This window comes from Giraffa tippelskirchi, chromosome 8 (genome assembly GCF_054371585.1).
Source record: "Giraffa tippelskirchi isolate mGirTip1 chromosome 8, T2T-mGirTip1v1.2.pri, whole genome shotgun sequence".
Classification (NCBI taxonomy): domain Eukaryota; kingdom Metazoa; phylum Chordata; class Mammalia; order Artiodactyla; family Giraffidae; genus Giraffa; species Giraffa tippelskirchi.
In genome coordinates, this window is record NC_137282.1 from 96678217 (window position 1) to 96693946 (window position 15730).

Genomic DNA, 15730 nt, shown 5'->3' on the forward strand with positions numbered 1-15730 from the left:
GATGCCCATGGACATCCCTCCCACCACCACTGGTTCCCCCTTGCCACCCTCCAGGTTCCATATTTTTCTGTAATGGTTCACAGAATGCAAGAACACACTACTGTTACTGGTTTATTGTAAAGAGTATTCTAGAAGACACAACAGAACAGCCAAATGAAGCAGTACATATGGTGCTGTCTGGAATAGTCCCTTTGGAGTTTGGGACCACTCCCAAAGGAGTGGTTACCACTGCCTCAGCAAGTAGGCACATTCCGCAACCTGGAAGCTCTGCAAACCCATTCTTTTAGGGTTTTTACAGAGGTTCTAGTACCTAAGGGTGAGTGATTAAATCACTGGCCTTTAGTGATTTGCTGCAAGTTGCCCAGTAGTTCTTGAAAATTTTGTTTCTGGTTTTCTGTCAGTAAAAAGTTTTCATTTGTAACACACATGCACTAATGGATAATGGACACTGCACACAAATTTTAAGTATGCAGTGTGTTCACAAAGTGAACATGCCGTATTAACACCATTTACTAGCACCCTGACTTTGAAATGTTTTTCATCTTCCGCTTCTCAGTCTCTTCACATCCAGTCCTTTGCAATCACCCACCTGTAGATGGTGTTTCTGCAGTCTCCCTCTCTGTATCCCCCTCCACATCATTTCCATTGTTACTACCCCCTTATTCTTTTCTTTTGTTTTTTCTTTAATTGAAGTATCGTTGGTTTACATCCTTGTTGTTTATTTTATATATGGTGGTGTGCATCTTTTAATACCATAACCCCAGTTTATGCCTCCCATTCACCTTTGATAACTTTTCTATGAGTCTGTTTTGTAGTAAATTCATTTGTACTACTGTTTTTTAGATTCTACATATAAATGATATATAATATTTGTCTTTCTCTGACTTATGTCACTTAGTTTGATAATCTCTGGGTCCATCCATATTGCTGCAAATGGTATTTCATTCTTTCTTATGGCTGGGTAATATTCCTATGTGTGTGTGTGTACGTGTGTGTGTGTACATGTTCTTTATCCTTTCATCTGTATGGATAAATGTCCATGGTTGCTTCCACCTCTTGGCTATTGTAAATAACCCTTCTATGAACATTAGCGTGCATGTATCCTTTCGAATTACAGTTTTTGTGTTTTCCAGATGCATGCCCAGGAGAGGGATTTGCTGATCATACCGTAACTCTCTTTTTAGTTTTTAAAGGAGCGTCCATACTGTTTTCCACAGTGGCTGCACCAATTTGTAATCGCAACAACAGTGTAGGAAGGTTTACTTTTCTCCACACCCTCTCCAGCATTTGTTATTTCTAGACTCTCTGATGATGGCCATTCTGACCAAGTGAGGTTGATAACTCGTTGTTTTGATTTGCATTTTTCTAAGAATTAGTGATATCAGGCATCTTTTGATGTGCCTTTTGGCCATATGTATATCTTTTTTGGAGAAGAATATCTCCAAATATGGAGGACAAATATCTGTTTAGGTCTTCTGCCCAGTTTTGGTTTAGGTTTGTTTGATGTTATTGAGTTATATAAGATGTTTGTGTATTTTGGAAATTAAGCTCTTGTTGGTCACATTGTTTGGAAATATTTTCTCTGTCTGTAGGTTGTCTTTATGGTTTCCTTTGCTGTGTAGAAGCTTATAAGTTTGATCAGGTCCCTTTTGTTTATTTTTGCTTTTATTTCTATTGTCTTGGGAGACTGGCCTAAGAAAACACTGGTACAATTTATGTCAGAATGTTTTGTTTATGATCTCTTCTAGGAGTCATGTATTATATTTGTTTATAAGCTATTTTGAGCTGTTTTTGTGTGTAGTATGAGAGAGTGTTCTGACTTCACTTATTTGCACGTACTATCTCCTTATTCTTGCTCTCTTTACTTCCATTCTTTATAAGATAGCTTTGAGTTTGCCTTTTACATTACAGTTTTTAGAAAATTGAAGGAAGCTAGCTCTTTTCCACTGAAATTGAACTCATGGACAGTTCTTTAAAATTTTTTAAGTAACAACTTTTGAAACCTTCTGTTACGAGTAAGGGGTAATGGGAACCAATACCTTCCCTCTCAAGGTGATTTTCTGAATCCTCCCTGTCCCCTTTATTTTACAACAAACTATACCAGGTTTCGGAGAAGGAAATGGCACCCCGCTCCAGTACTCTTGCCTGGAAAATCCTATGGACAGAGGAGCCTGGTAGGCTGCAGTCCATGGGTTCGCTAAGAGTTGGACACGACTGAGCGTCTTCACTTTCACTTTTCACTTTCATGCATTGGAGAAGGAAGTGGCAACCCACTCCAGTGTTCTTGCCTGGAGAATCCCGGGGACGGGGGAGCCTGGTGGGCTGCCGTCTGTGGGGTCACACAGAGTTGGACACGACTGAAGTGACTTAGCAGGAGCAGGATACCAGGTTTATTTTTTCTAAGCACATTTCCAGACATACAATTGTAACTTTAAAACTTCTGAGTGCTTCCCTTGCCTGCTGAATTTAGTTCCAATTTCTCATTCCTCTGTGCTGTTCAAGGCAGTACTTAGTGTCCCCAGAGTACTTTCTCTACTTGGTTTTAGATATACTGGCATATTGAGTGGTATTGGTTGACATGTCCATTACTGGGTTGATGTGTTGGGAGTCTATTGACTAGATTAGTTCAAATAAGTTTGTAACAGAATGACTTAGTACCATTGAGAAAGGAAACCCCCAGTAGTAGTAGTTGTTTTTTAAGTTACTTATTTTTGGTTGTGTTGGATCTTTGTTGCTGCTAGTGAGCTTTTGCTAGTTGTGGCAAGCAGGGGCAACTCTTTGTTGTACTGCTCAGGCTTCTCATTGTGGCAGATTCTCTTGTTGAGGAGCACAGGCTCTGGCATGTGGGCTTCAGTAGTTTCAGCACTCGGTCTCAGTGGTTGTGGCCCACACACAGGGTTAGTTGCCTGCATCATGTGGAATCTTGCTGGACCAGGGATCAAGCCCATGTCCCCTGCATTGGCAGGCAGATTCCTATCCACTGTACCACCAGGGAAGTCTCCCAGTGGTTTTAAGAGACCTGTTCAGAAATACTCTGTGCTTACTCTAAATTATTCACACAAAATGATTCCTTCAGGGTTTTTATTTTTTAGGATTATGTTACTGGCCAAGGAGAAACAGTGATAAATTCCATTTCCTTTCTGTCAGTGCCAGAGAGTGTAATTTTGTTTTCTGCTTAATTGAAACAAGACATTAAACATTATGGTTTTGTGTCTTGGGCTAAATAAGTTTGAACATTTTAAATAACAAGATCGTTAAATCTTAAGGGATGGTAATTTAGAAACTTATTGGTAATTATTCTAATTTATAATATCCTGGTGTTTTCAAAAAACATTCTACATTATATGAAACATTGTCAGTTGTATCCAAGATATATATGTATATTTAACCATAGTCATACATAATTCTGTTTTTTTCTCATGTTGATATTCCAGTTGAACTAAGTCATCTCTGGGATTTTACGTTGTGATAGTAGTGTTTTCTCAAACACATGGTTTAAGAAACCTTTAGAGTAAACCAATCACCTCTGATCCAAGGTTATTTTACTTGAATAAGTAACTTAAATTTTTTTGTATTGAAACATATAGATAAAGTACCGTGCAGAAATCTCATGAGTTTGTACAATAGGACTTGAGGATGAGTTGTTTTCGTTACTTTCTGAAAATACATTTTGGAGGGGGCAGGTTTGTTAACTTTGTAAGTAACTTCTGTGGGAAAAAGTTTGAGAAATATACTGATAACGAACGATGAGCATGGTTTTGAGGCAGGAAGATTTGAGTTCATATCATAACAAGCTGTGTAGTTTTGTTGTTGTTTAGTTGCTAAATTGTGTCTGACTCTGTGACCCCATGGACTGTAGCCTGCCAGACTCCTCTGTCCGTGGGATTTCCCAGGCAAGAATACTGGAGTGGGTTGCCATTTCCTTCTCCAGTGGTTCTTCCTGACCCCCAGGGATCAAACCTGCTTTCTCCTGCATTGGCAAACGGATTCTTTACCACTGAACCACCTGGGAAGGGCTTAGTCTGGGGGTAAATTATTTATCTCTTCCTATTTGTGCCCCCCCCTTTCAGAGAACATATATAAGATGATCCCACATATATTTTTTGAAGTGTATCTGTTTACTTTATTTGAACTCTGATACTATTGGCATTTTTTTTAATGCAAAACATCATTTTTTTTTTCTTAAACTGTATATTCTTTTAACAAGGGAGTTAAAATACTTTTGCACATGGATTTTCTGTGGGTCAGAAATTTGGTAGCAGTTTAGCTGAGTGGTTCTGGCTTCTTCCATGTCTTTCATAAAAATCTTAAGGGTTGCTGTCATTTGAAGGGTTGACTGGTGCCTAGAGGATCTCCTTCTAAGAAGGTATTCCTCTTTGGGCTGGCAGGTTGCTGCTGGCTGTTGTCTAGAGGACTCAATTTCCTTAGCATATGTAGATCTCCAGCTGTTTGCATGGCAGCTGCATTTCCAGAGGAAGTGATCTGAGAAGGGTAGGTAGAAGTGTGCAGTGCCTTTTATGACCTACTCTCAGAAGTCATTTCTGCTACATTCTTTTCATTAGAAGCAAGCTATTAAGTCTAGTCCACAGTCAAGGAGTGACCTGGGTTGGGAAGATTCCCCTGGAGTAGTATTCTTGCCTGGAAAATTCCATGGACAGAGGAGCCTGGTGGGCTACAGTCCATGGGGTTGCAAAGAGTTGAATGGGGCTGAGTGACGGAGTGCACACACACGTAGTTTGCACTTTTCTCTGGTTAAATACTTCAGATGAATAATTTGCTTATACCTTAACTTATGAAGGATATGAGGCAGCAACTTTGTTTCCATCTGTTAGCTTGTTAGCTGTTAAAGAGGGAAGACTGGCCTCTTAAATCTAGTACCTTCAGCAGTGTTTAGTGCTTGTTTTTGCTTACATTGGCTGTTGAGTAAATGAGCTGATTTGAATTCAGTTTTATCCTATGTAGACCATATTGTTTGCAGTATAATTATAAATTAAAATTTATCTTTACCAGCCCTTAAAAAAGATCTCATTCAGGGAAGACTTTAGTCTGTTTAGTATTGTGAGCTTGGAAGAGAAGCTCAGTGAGTAAAAATTTGTTTATAGAGTAAAGGTTGTTTTTTTGTAGTGGTACATTTTGTATGAAAATTGTCAGCTCATTGTAAGTTTTGGAGTACTTCAGTTATATTTTGTGTATTAAGCCTTTAGTAATCTAAAATCTCGAGAATTGAAAGCATGCTGTTTCCATTAATGTTTTTTTTCTCCTTAAATAAAATTCTTTTTGTAGGGGTGAAAGTAGCAATTTTCACATGTAGCAATTTAACAAATAACAATTTTCATAAAATTCCCCTTCTGTTTTAATTTATTTATTTTTATATGTAAGTAAAACAGAAAGGTTCTGAACAACTTAATAAGAAATAAGCTGAGGAGGGTAGAGGACCTAACAAAATTCAAGGTTAAAGCAAGCCAATAATACGAAACTTTTTAAAGGATGGAAATTTCTAATACTCTAGATTTCTTGTGAAATTTGTTAATGTTTTATTTTTGAGAGTCTAATCTGTAATTGAGAGTTTGATAATTAAGAAAAGATATTAGACACTTTGTTTCATAACTGAAACTGCAAAAACCACCAGGGCAGTAGATTATTTTCCTATGTTTAGAGGCCATGTTCCTTAGGCACAAGTTTTTTTCTTAGTAAATATTACAGTATTTACCATCTTTTCCTGATTATCATTACTTTAAGTACTCATTTAAGAATAGAATTCTGAGCCTTAAGACCCGCTGAATCAGAATCTATAGGGCAAGGGCCTTTTACTTTTTATTAGGGAAATCTGGAAATCACCTAGCGCTTACAAAATATTAATCAGACTTCATTAGTGGCATTGCAGTAGTGAAGCAGACACAACAGTGGAATAAGATGTCAGAGTATACTTTTCAAAAGTTAAAAACATGAAACTTCCTTGGTGGTCCAGTGGTTAAGGTGGTTAAGACTTCACCTTCCACAAACTGGGGTTCAGGTTCCATCCATGGTTGGGGAGCTAAGATCCCATATGCCTTGGGGCCAAAAAGCCAAAACATAAAACAGAAACAATATTGTGACAAATTCAATAAAGATTTTAAGAATGGTCCACATCAAAAAAAAAACTTTAAAAAATGTTAAAAACATGACTCAAAAATATAGAATAAACATGTCACAGCCTCATCATTTAAAAAAATTTTTTTTTTTTTTTTAAATAACCTGATTCTTGAAGATTTTGAGCTAGTTGTTAAGAGTACATATAATGGTCTCATATAATGTCACCAGCTCCGGGAGTCGGTGATGGCCAGGGAAGCCTGGCATGCTGCAGTCCGTGGGGTCGCAAAGAGTTGGACATGACTGAGCAACTGAACTGAACTGAATGTCGCTCAAGTTAGCCCCTCTCCTGTTGAAGACAGGTTATGCTTTGCTTAGGATATTACAGAAGTGAAATGGCGCCCTGTTTTGCTCATTGGCACACAATTTCAGTTTGTTCTTTTACTGATGATACTGACTTTGATCTGTTGATGAAGGATTTCCCAGGCTGTGTGCCAGGCCATTTCATTGCAAAACTGTAGTAATTTTTTTTTTTTTGAGGTTCTTAGAAATTGTATAAATAACCTTCCTTTTAAATTTTTCAGTTGTATATATATTTATCTGGATTCGTAATGTTTTATTCAAGTGGTTATAATATAGCACATTTATTTATTTTTATGAGGCGAAAGCCACATTACATGAAATTAACCATTTTAAAATGTGTAATTCAGTGTCATTTAGTACATTCACAATGATGTGAAACCAAGTTCCAGAACATTTTCATTATCCTCTAAGAAAAATCTGAATCTATTTAGCAGCCAGTCCCATTCCTCCTTCCCAGCAGTCCCTGTTTAGGTCTCTGCTTTTCATCTCTGTGGATTTGTCTGTTCTGGATATTTCATAAAAATTGGGATTGTACAGCATGTGATCTGGCTTCTGGATGGTTTGGCTTCTTAGCATATTTTCATGGTTAATCATAATAGAATATGTCTTCTATTGAATACATACATAGTTTGGTTTTTATTCATTTATCTATAGGTGGACATTGAGATGTTTCCACCTCTTGGTTGTTGTAAATAGATCTGCTGTGGACATGAGCATTCAAGTATTTAAGTATCCATTTTCAATTCTTTGGAATGCAGTGGTATTGCTGAGTCATATGCTATGTGTTTTTAGCTTTCTGAGGAATTATCAAACTATTTTCCCCAGCACTTGCATCAGTTTACCTTCCCATTAACAATGTACCAGAGTACCAGTTTCTTCATATATTTGACAACACTTGTTATTTTTTTATGTACTTTAAAATTTTATTTTTATATTATTTATATATATTTAAATTTATTTATTTTAATTGGAGGCTAATTACAATATTGTAGTGGTTTTTGCCATACACTGACATGCATCAGCCATGGGTGTACAGACACTTGTTATTTTTTAAAAATTAATTAATTTTTGGCTGTGCTGGGTCTTTTCTGCACTTGGGCTTTCTGTAGTTGCTGTGAGGTGGGGCTACTCTTGCTGCAGTAGGCAGGCTTCTCATTGCAGTGACTTATCTTGCGTTGTGGAGCACAGGCTCTAGGCATGCAGGCTTCAATAGTTGTGGTGCATGAGCTTAGTTGTGCTGTGGCATGTGAAATCTTCCTGGACCAGGGATCAAACCCATGTCCTCTGCATTGACAAGAGGATTCTTAACCACTGGACCACCAGGGTTGTCTAATACTTAACTATTTTACTATTTCTTTTTCTTTCCCTTTTCTTGGAGGGAGGCTGAGAAATGTCTCAAGTCCTTTGCCCATTTTTAAATCGTCTTCAAGAATTCTTTATATATTCTGAACACTGGACACCTGTTAGATAAAATTTGCAAACGTTTTCTTCCATTCTGTTGTCTTTCCACTTTCTAGATGATATCCTTTGTGTAGAAGTTTTAAATTTTAGTGAAATCCAAAGGTGCTGTATCTAAAACTCCATTGCCAAATCCAAATTAGTGAGGCTTTACCTCTGTTTTCTTCTGCTAGTTTATAATTTTAGCTTTTGTAGATCTTTGATCCATTTTGAGTTATAGATATCAATAGGAGTTTATTGGGTATCCACTTGTTGAAGTCCATTTGTTGTGATCTTAGCAGTTTGGTTAAAAAAAAAAAAAGTCAATTGGCCATACATGTATGACTTTTTCTAGATTCTCAGTTCTGTTCCATTGGTTTATATATCTATCCCTTACACTATACCAGTAAGACATTCTTTTGATCATTATAGCTTTGTCAGTTCAGTTCAGTCTCTCAGTCATGTCGACTCTTTGTGACCCCATGAGTCGTAGCACACCAGGCCTCCCGGTCCATCACCAACTCCCGGAGTCTACCCAAACCCACGTGCATCGAGTCGGTGATGCCATCCATCCATCTCATCCTCTGTCATCCCCTTCTCCTCCTGCCCCCAATCCTTCCCAGCATTAGGGTCTTTTCCAATGAGTCAGCTCTTCACATGAGGTGGCCAAAGTATTGGAGTTTCAGCTTCAACATCAGTCCTTCCAATGAACACCCAGAACTGATCTCCTTTAGGATGGACTGGTTGGATCTCCTTGCAGTCTAAGGGACTCTCGAGAGTCTTCTCCAACACCACAGTTCAAAAGCAGCGATTCTTCGGCGCTCAGCTTTCTTTACCGTACAACTTTCACATCCATACATGACCACTGGAAAAACCATAGCCTTGACTAGGCGGACCTTTGTTGGCAAAGTAATGTCTCTGCTTTTAAATATGCTGTCTAGGTTGGTCATAACTTTCCTTCCAAGAAGTAAGCATCTTTTAACTTCATGGCTGCAATCACCATCTGCAGTGATTTTGGAGCCCCAAAGTCTGCCACTGTTTCCACTGTTTCCCCATCTATTGCCTAGATGCCATGAACTTAGTTTTCTGAATGTTGAGCTTTAAGCCAACTTTTTCACTCTCCTCTTTCACTTTCATCAAGAGGCTCTTTAGTTCTTCTTCACTTTCTGCCATAAGGGTGGTGTCATCTGCATATCTGAAGTTATTGATATTTCTCCCGGCAATCTTGATTCCAGCTTGTGTTTCTTCCAGCCCAGCGTTTCTCATGATGTACTCTGCATATAAGTTAAATAAGCAGGGTGACAATATACAGCCTTGACGTACTCCTTTTCCTATTTGGAACCAGTCTGTTGTTCCATGTCCAGTTCTAACTGTTGCTTCCTGACCTGCATACAGATTTCTCAAGAGACAGGTCAGATGGCCTGGTATTCCCATCTCTTTCAGAATTTTCCACAGTTTATTGTGATTCTCACAGTCAAAGGCTTTGGAATAGTCAATAAGGCAGAAATAGATTTTTTTGTGGAACTCTCTTGCTTTTTCGATGATCCAGTGGACGTTGGCAATTTGATCTCTGGTTCCTTTGCCTTCTCTAAAACCAGCTTGAACATCTGGAAGTTCATGGTTCACGTATTGCTGAAGCCTGGCTTGGAGAATTTTGAGCATTATTTTACTGGCGTGTGAGATGAGTGCAATTGTGCGGTAGTTTGAGCATTCTTTGGGATTGCCTTTCTTTGGGATTGGAATGAAAACTGACCTTTTCCAGTCCTGTGGCCACTGCTGAGTTTTCCAAATTTGCTGGCATATTGAGTGCAGCACTTTCACAGCATCATCTTTCAGGAGTTGAAATAGCTCACCTGGAATTCCATCACCTCCACTAGCTTTGTAGTAAGTTTCAAAATAGGGATATATGTGAGTCCTGTAACTGTATTCTCCTTTTCCAGTAGTGTTTTGGCTATTTTGGGTTCCTTGCAGTTCCAAATGAAATGAGAATGGCTTTTCTGTTCCTGCAAAAAGTGTTGTTGGAATTTTAATAGAGGTTATGTTGAATCTGTTATTGCTATTTTAACAATACTTAAGTTTCACAATCCTTGAACAAAGCATGTCTTTATATTAATTTAGATCTTTAAAATTTTCCTGTAGGAATGGTTTGTAATTTTTAGTGAACAAATCTTAAACCTTCTTGGTTAAATTTATTTCTAGATATTTTTTGAATAGACTTGTTTATTCATTTCCTTTTGGATTGTTGTTGCTGATACATAAAAATGCTACTGAATTTTCTGTGTTGATCTTATATCCTGCAATATTGCTGAGTTTATTAGCTCTAATAGTTTTCCCTACAGATACAGAATTTTCCATATATAAGATCATGTCATCTGTGAGTAAGTATAGTTTTATTTATATATCTTTTTAATTTGAATGCCTTTTATTTCCTTTCTTGTTTACTTGCTCTGGCTAGCACTTCAGGTCAGTGTTGAATAGAAGTGGAAAGCAAGTATGCTTGTCTTGTTCCTAATCTTGAGTGAATGCTTTTAGCTTCTCACCACAGAGTATGATGTTAGCTGTGTTTTTTTTCATAGATGTTCTTTATCAGGTTGAGTGTTTTTTATCATGAAAGGGTGTTGGATATGTCCAGTGCCATTCTGCACCCGCTGAGATGATCATATGATTTTGTTGTTCATTCACTAAGTCGTGTCTGACTCTTTGCAACCCCATGGACTAAAGCACGCCAGGCTCTTCTGTCCTTCACCGTCTCTCGGATAGTGGCCAAAGTGTCGGAGCTTCATCATCAGTCCTTCCGATGAATATTCAGGGTTGATTTCCTTTAGGATTAACTGGTTTGATCTCCTTGCAGTCCAAGGGACTCTGAAGAGTCTTCTCCAACACCACAGTTCGAAAGCATCAATTCTTCTGCGCTCAGCCTTCTTTATGGTCCTGCTCCCACATCCGTACATGACTACTGGAAAAACCATAGCTTTGACTATACAGACCTTTGTCCACAAAGTAATGTCTTGCTTTTTAATAATGCTGTCTAGGTTTATCATAGCTTTTCTTCCAAGGAACAAGCGTCTTAATTTTGTGGCTACAGTCACCTTCTGCAGTGATTTTAGACTCAAAGTCTGTCACTGTTTGCACTTTCCCCCCATATTTGCTGTGAAGTGATGGGCCCGGATGCCATGATCTTAGTTTTTTGAATGTTGAATTTTAAGCCAGGTTTTTCGCTCTCTCTTAGTTTCATCAACAGGCTCTTTAGTTCCTCTTTGCTTTCTGCCATTAGGGTGGTGTCATTTGCATAACTGAGGTTATTGATATTTCTGCCGCCAATCTTGATTCCAGCTTGTGCTTCATCCAGCCTGGCATCTCACATGATGTGCTTTACACATAAGTTAAATAAGCAGGGTGACAATATACAGCCTTTATGTACGTATTTCCCAATTTCGATCATACGATATTTTTCCTTCATTTTTTTAATGTGGCATATTATTACTAATTTTTTTTAAGGTTGAAGTACAGTTGATTTACAGTGTAGTGTTTCAGGTGTATAGCACAGTGATTCAGTTATGTGTGTGTATTCCTTTTCAGATTCTTTCCTTTATAAATTATTACAAAATATTGAGTATAGGTCCCTGTGCTATACAGTAGATCCTTGTTTATTATAATGTGGCCTATTTTTGATTGAGGATCCCTTTATCTTTTTTATGTCACTAGTTGCCTTTAGTCCCCTGCCTTGCAAATTCTCTTGTATTTGACTTTTGACAGCCTGGTTATGTGTCTTGGTGTGAATCTTTTTGTGTTTATCTTTCTTGGAGTTCAGTTAACTTCTTGGATATGTGTATTTTGTGTCTTTAGCTAATTTGCTAAGTGTTTAGCCATTATTTCTTGATTTCTTTTTTGCCCCACTTATTTTCTCTCCTTCTGAAACTTTTGTTATGTGTATGTTGTTATGCTCAGTGGTGTCCCACAGGTCTTTGTTCAGTTTTTTTTTTTTTTTGCCTAGCTCCTTAATCTGGTAATTTTAATTGACCTCTTCACTCTTCATTCTGTAGGGTCGCAGATTCTCTGATTCTTCTTTCTGCTGGCTCAAATCTGCTATTAAACTGTCTAGTGAAATTTTCATTTCAGTTAACGTACTTTTTAGCTCCAGAATTTGTTTGGTTCTTTTCTGTAATTTTTATCTCTTTATAGATACTCTGTTTGTTGAGACATTGTTCTGGTTTCCTTTAGCCCTTTGTATTCAAGACAATTGATGTCTGTTTCTCATCAGTGGCAGTTTCTGCTAATGTCGCAGCACCCCCCCACCCCTCCCATGGGCTGTACTGTATTGTTTCTTTGCATGCTTTGTAATGTTTGTTAGAAAATCAAGCATTTTGAATACTGAATCAATAAGTTGGAGACTCTAGGAGTCAAATATTTTTTTCTTCCCATCATTGGAGTTGCTTACTGTGGGTTGTGGTTGTGTGTTCATTTAGTGACTTTTCTAAACTATTTTTGAAAGTCTGTATTCTTTGTTTTGGGTGGTTTCTGAGTCTTTTGTCCCTCAGATTGTGATCACCTAGTGTTTTGTTGTTTTTTGAGAGAAGTAATATTTTAATAAAGTTTAATGCAAAAAGTCCATGGTGAATAAAATTTTGGTATGGAAGTTATCAGGCTCAATATATTGTCTAAAGGTTGCAAATCCTTCACACATAGGCAAGTAAGAAATCAACTTAGTGCTCATAGTGTAGCTGAGACAGGTTGCAGCCTTTAATAAGACTTTACTGAGGGTTCATTGGTTATAGAAAGTAGTTTCGATGCAATACAATAGTTTTATTTCAGCTGTCCATGGATATGGCTGTTCTCAGAACTCTTCAAACAACAGCCATCATTACCTTGTCCAGCCTGTGTTTTGTTGCAGATATGTGTCTGGAGCCCAAAGGGAATAAAAACGAAAGAAAAGAAATAAGAACTCTCCCAGTCTTTGTTTATTAGATCTGTGTTAGGGCATTGTCTTTCCTTTAAATATTTATTTATTTGGCCGCATTGGGTCTTAGTTGTGGCAGGTGGGATCTTTCTTTGTGGCGCCTTGGCTCTTACTTGTGGTATGGTGCCTCAGTAGTTGTGACTGTAGGCTTAGTTGCCCTGCAGCATGTGGCATCTTAGTTCCTCTGTTGTTCAGTCGCTAAGTCATGTCTGATTCTGCGACCCTACAGACTGTAGCCTGCCAGGCTCCTCTCTCCATGGGATTTTCTGGGCAAGGATACTGGAGTGGGTTGCTGAGCCTGCCACCAAGGGATCGTCCCTGACCCAGGGATCAAACCCGTGGCTCTTGTGTCTTCTGCACTGCAGCCGGATTGATTCTTTTACCCCTCAGCCACCAGGGAAAAATTTCTTTTCTCCTTTCCTGTGTTCTCTGGCTGGAGCTCTGTAAATTAAACTGAGAAAAGACATATTAATGAGAAAACAAACAAGTTTATTAGCACACGCTCACCTGGCAGTACCTCTCACTGTGAGTAACTCAAAGAGGATGAGTAGAATTTGGGATCTGTATATATAACTTCACAGGAGGAAAGAATACTTAGTAGAAAAAAGCAAATGATTTTTGAGACAAAATGGATAACGGGGTCCTTAGGCGTTTGTGGCAGTGTCTGAGTGTGGTGCTGAATTTTTTTTTTTCTTTTTTGTTCTCCCAAAAAGAGAAGATGAGTTGCTCCAGGAGAGGGGATTAATAAATTCTTTTGGCAGGCTCTGCATTTAGGTTGATAAGGCAATTTAGGAAACATGTCTTCAGCTCAATTTTTCTTACATCACAGTGGCTTGTTTTGGGGATGGCACATCCTGATCTCTTCACACACTTCTGTAAATGTGATATTAACTAGTATTGCTCTTTACCTTTTTTCAGAACAGGAAAACTTATGCCATTAGCTATCTATGCTTTATTCTTTAAGAAGTGATTTAAATTAGAATTCATAAAGACACACAGAAACAAAGAGGTAATAGTAGTGGTTTGTCTCTTAGGAATAAGTTTTAGTGTGTAACTTAGCATTTAACCTTTGGTTTTCTACGGTTCCCAGGGCTACTCTCTAGTTGGTATGTGCAGGCTTGGTATTGTGGTGGCTTCTCTGTTGCATAACTCAGGCTCTAGAGTGTGCAGGCTCAGTAGTTGCAGCACACAGGCTTAATTGCCCCGTGGCATATGGGATCTTCGAGGACCAGGGATCAAACTAGTATCCCCTGCATTGACAGGCGAATTCTTAACTACTGGACAGACCACCAGTGAAGCCCTGATCATTTAATTTGAGTATGTAAACATTTTCATTACCTTAGTGAGTTAACCAGTTGTTTCTGTTTCTTGTATCTGATGTTTGTTGACCTTCCTTCCACCCCTTCCCCTTTCAAGTACATTGGATAGTAGAAGGAGTTTTTGTATAGTATCTTGAGAATTTTTATTTTAGGAAATACTTTGGCATGACTTAAATTCAGCCATAGCACTTACATTTGAAAGAATTTTGAAAAACGATGATTAGCAGCGGTATTGATAATTTTGCTTTTTAAAATTTGCCTTTTCAGATTATTCTGCAGTTGTAAATACAAGACATTAGTAAATTTAGACGTTAATGTTCAGAAAATTTGATTTCTTCATTGACTAATTTCTAAGCTCTATATTGAAATGAGTACAGTTGCCCAGTTGGCTTCTTCCCCATTTAAAAAAAAATCTGTGAATTTACTGTGTTTAGATTGGGCTGGTGACTTGAAATTTTTGATGCAATTGAGAGAGGCTTCCAAAAAGTTAAATTTAGAATGTAGAAGAGTAGTGGATGCCCATTGTGATGATTGTAATTTAAAAAATCCTTTTAATTGTGGAAATTTTCGAACATACGTGTAAGTAGAGAGACTACTCGGGCACCTCCCTGTACTAACATTTATAAACACACGGACAACCTTGTTTCAATGACACCCATATTCCTTGTTTTTTTCCCCTAAAGCAAGTTCCAGGTACATAGATTTAATTGCAAAGACTTCAGTATATGTCCTTTTATATACAGTTGACCCTTGAAGAGCACAGAGGTTGGGGTGCTGTTCATCCATGCAGTTTAAAAGCCTGACTTGAGAAGTCAAAAAATCTTTACAGTTGGCCCTCCCCACTTGCTGCTCCACATCTTTGGATCCAACCAACCTAAGGTCATGTAGCGCTGTATTACATATTTAGTGAAAAAAATAAGTATCTCAAACCACCACAGTTTGAGACCTTATTGTTGAAGGGTCCACTGTACCATCATTGCACTAACACAGTTACATCTACAGTGACTAATAATTTCTTAAAGTTATTTAATATTCTGCTCATGTTCAAATTTTGGACTGTTTCATAATTTTCACTTTTTGAATTTGGTTGGAATAAGGATCTATGTAAGGTCCACATGTATTTGATTGATCTGTCTGTAAAATCCATGTATTTGTTGAAGAAGCCAGATCATTTGACCTGTAGAATGTCTTGTGATCTCCATTTAATGGGATTACTTCCCTCAGTTGTCCTTTAATTTATTATCTGTGTTGAATTTCCTGCAAATTGGTAATTAGATCAGAATTCAGATTCTGTATGGGGCAGGGGGGAAGAATATATGCTGTGTACATAGGTAATGTGCATCATATTGTGTCACATCAGGAGACACTTTATAACTAGTCTGTGATAAGACTATTGTAATTTCAAAACTAAGCTTCATTGAGGTAGTTTATAATAAAATTATCTAGTTTTAAGTGCATAATTTGGTGAGTTTTAACAAGTGTCTACATTTGTATAATAACCTTCACCACAATTAAGATAAATACCCAGTTACCCTTGAAAATTTCTTTCTTCCCTTTGTAGTCATTCCCCTTCTCTCCAGGCCCT

At 37.8% G+C, this 15730-nt stretch overlaps 1 protein-coding gene across 21 annotated transcripts in view; it reads left to right on the forward strand.

Moving 5' to 3' along the window:
• GPBP1 (GC-rich promoter binding protein 1) overlaps positions 1-15730 on the forward strand; it is a 70189-nt gene that overhangs the window by 17842 nt on the left and 36617 nt on the right. The gene's annotated exons all lie outside the window — the stretch shown is intronic.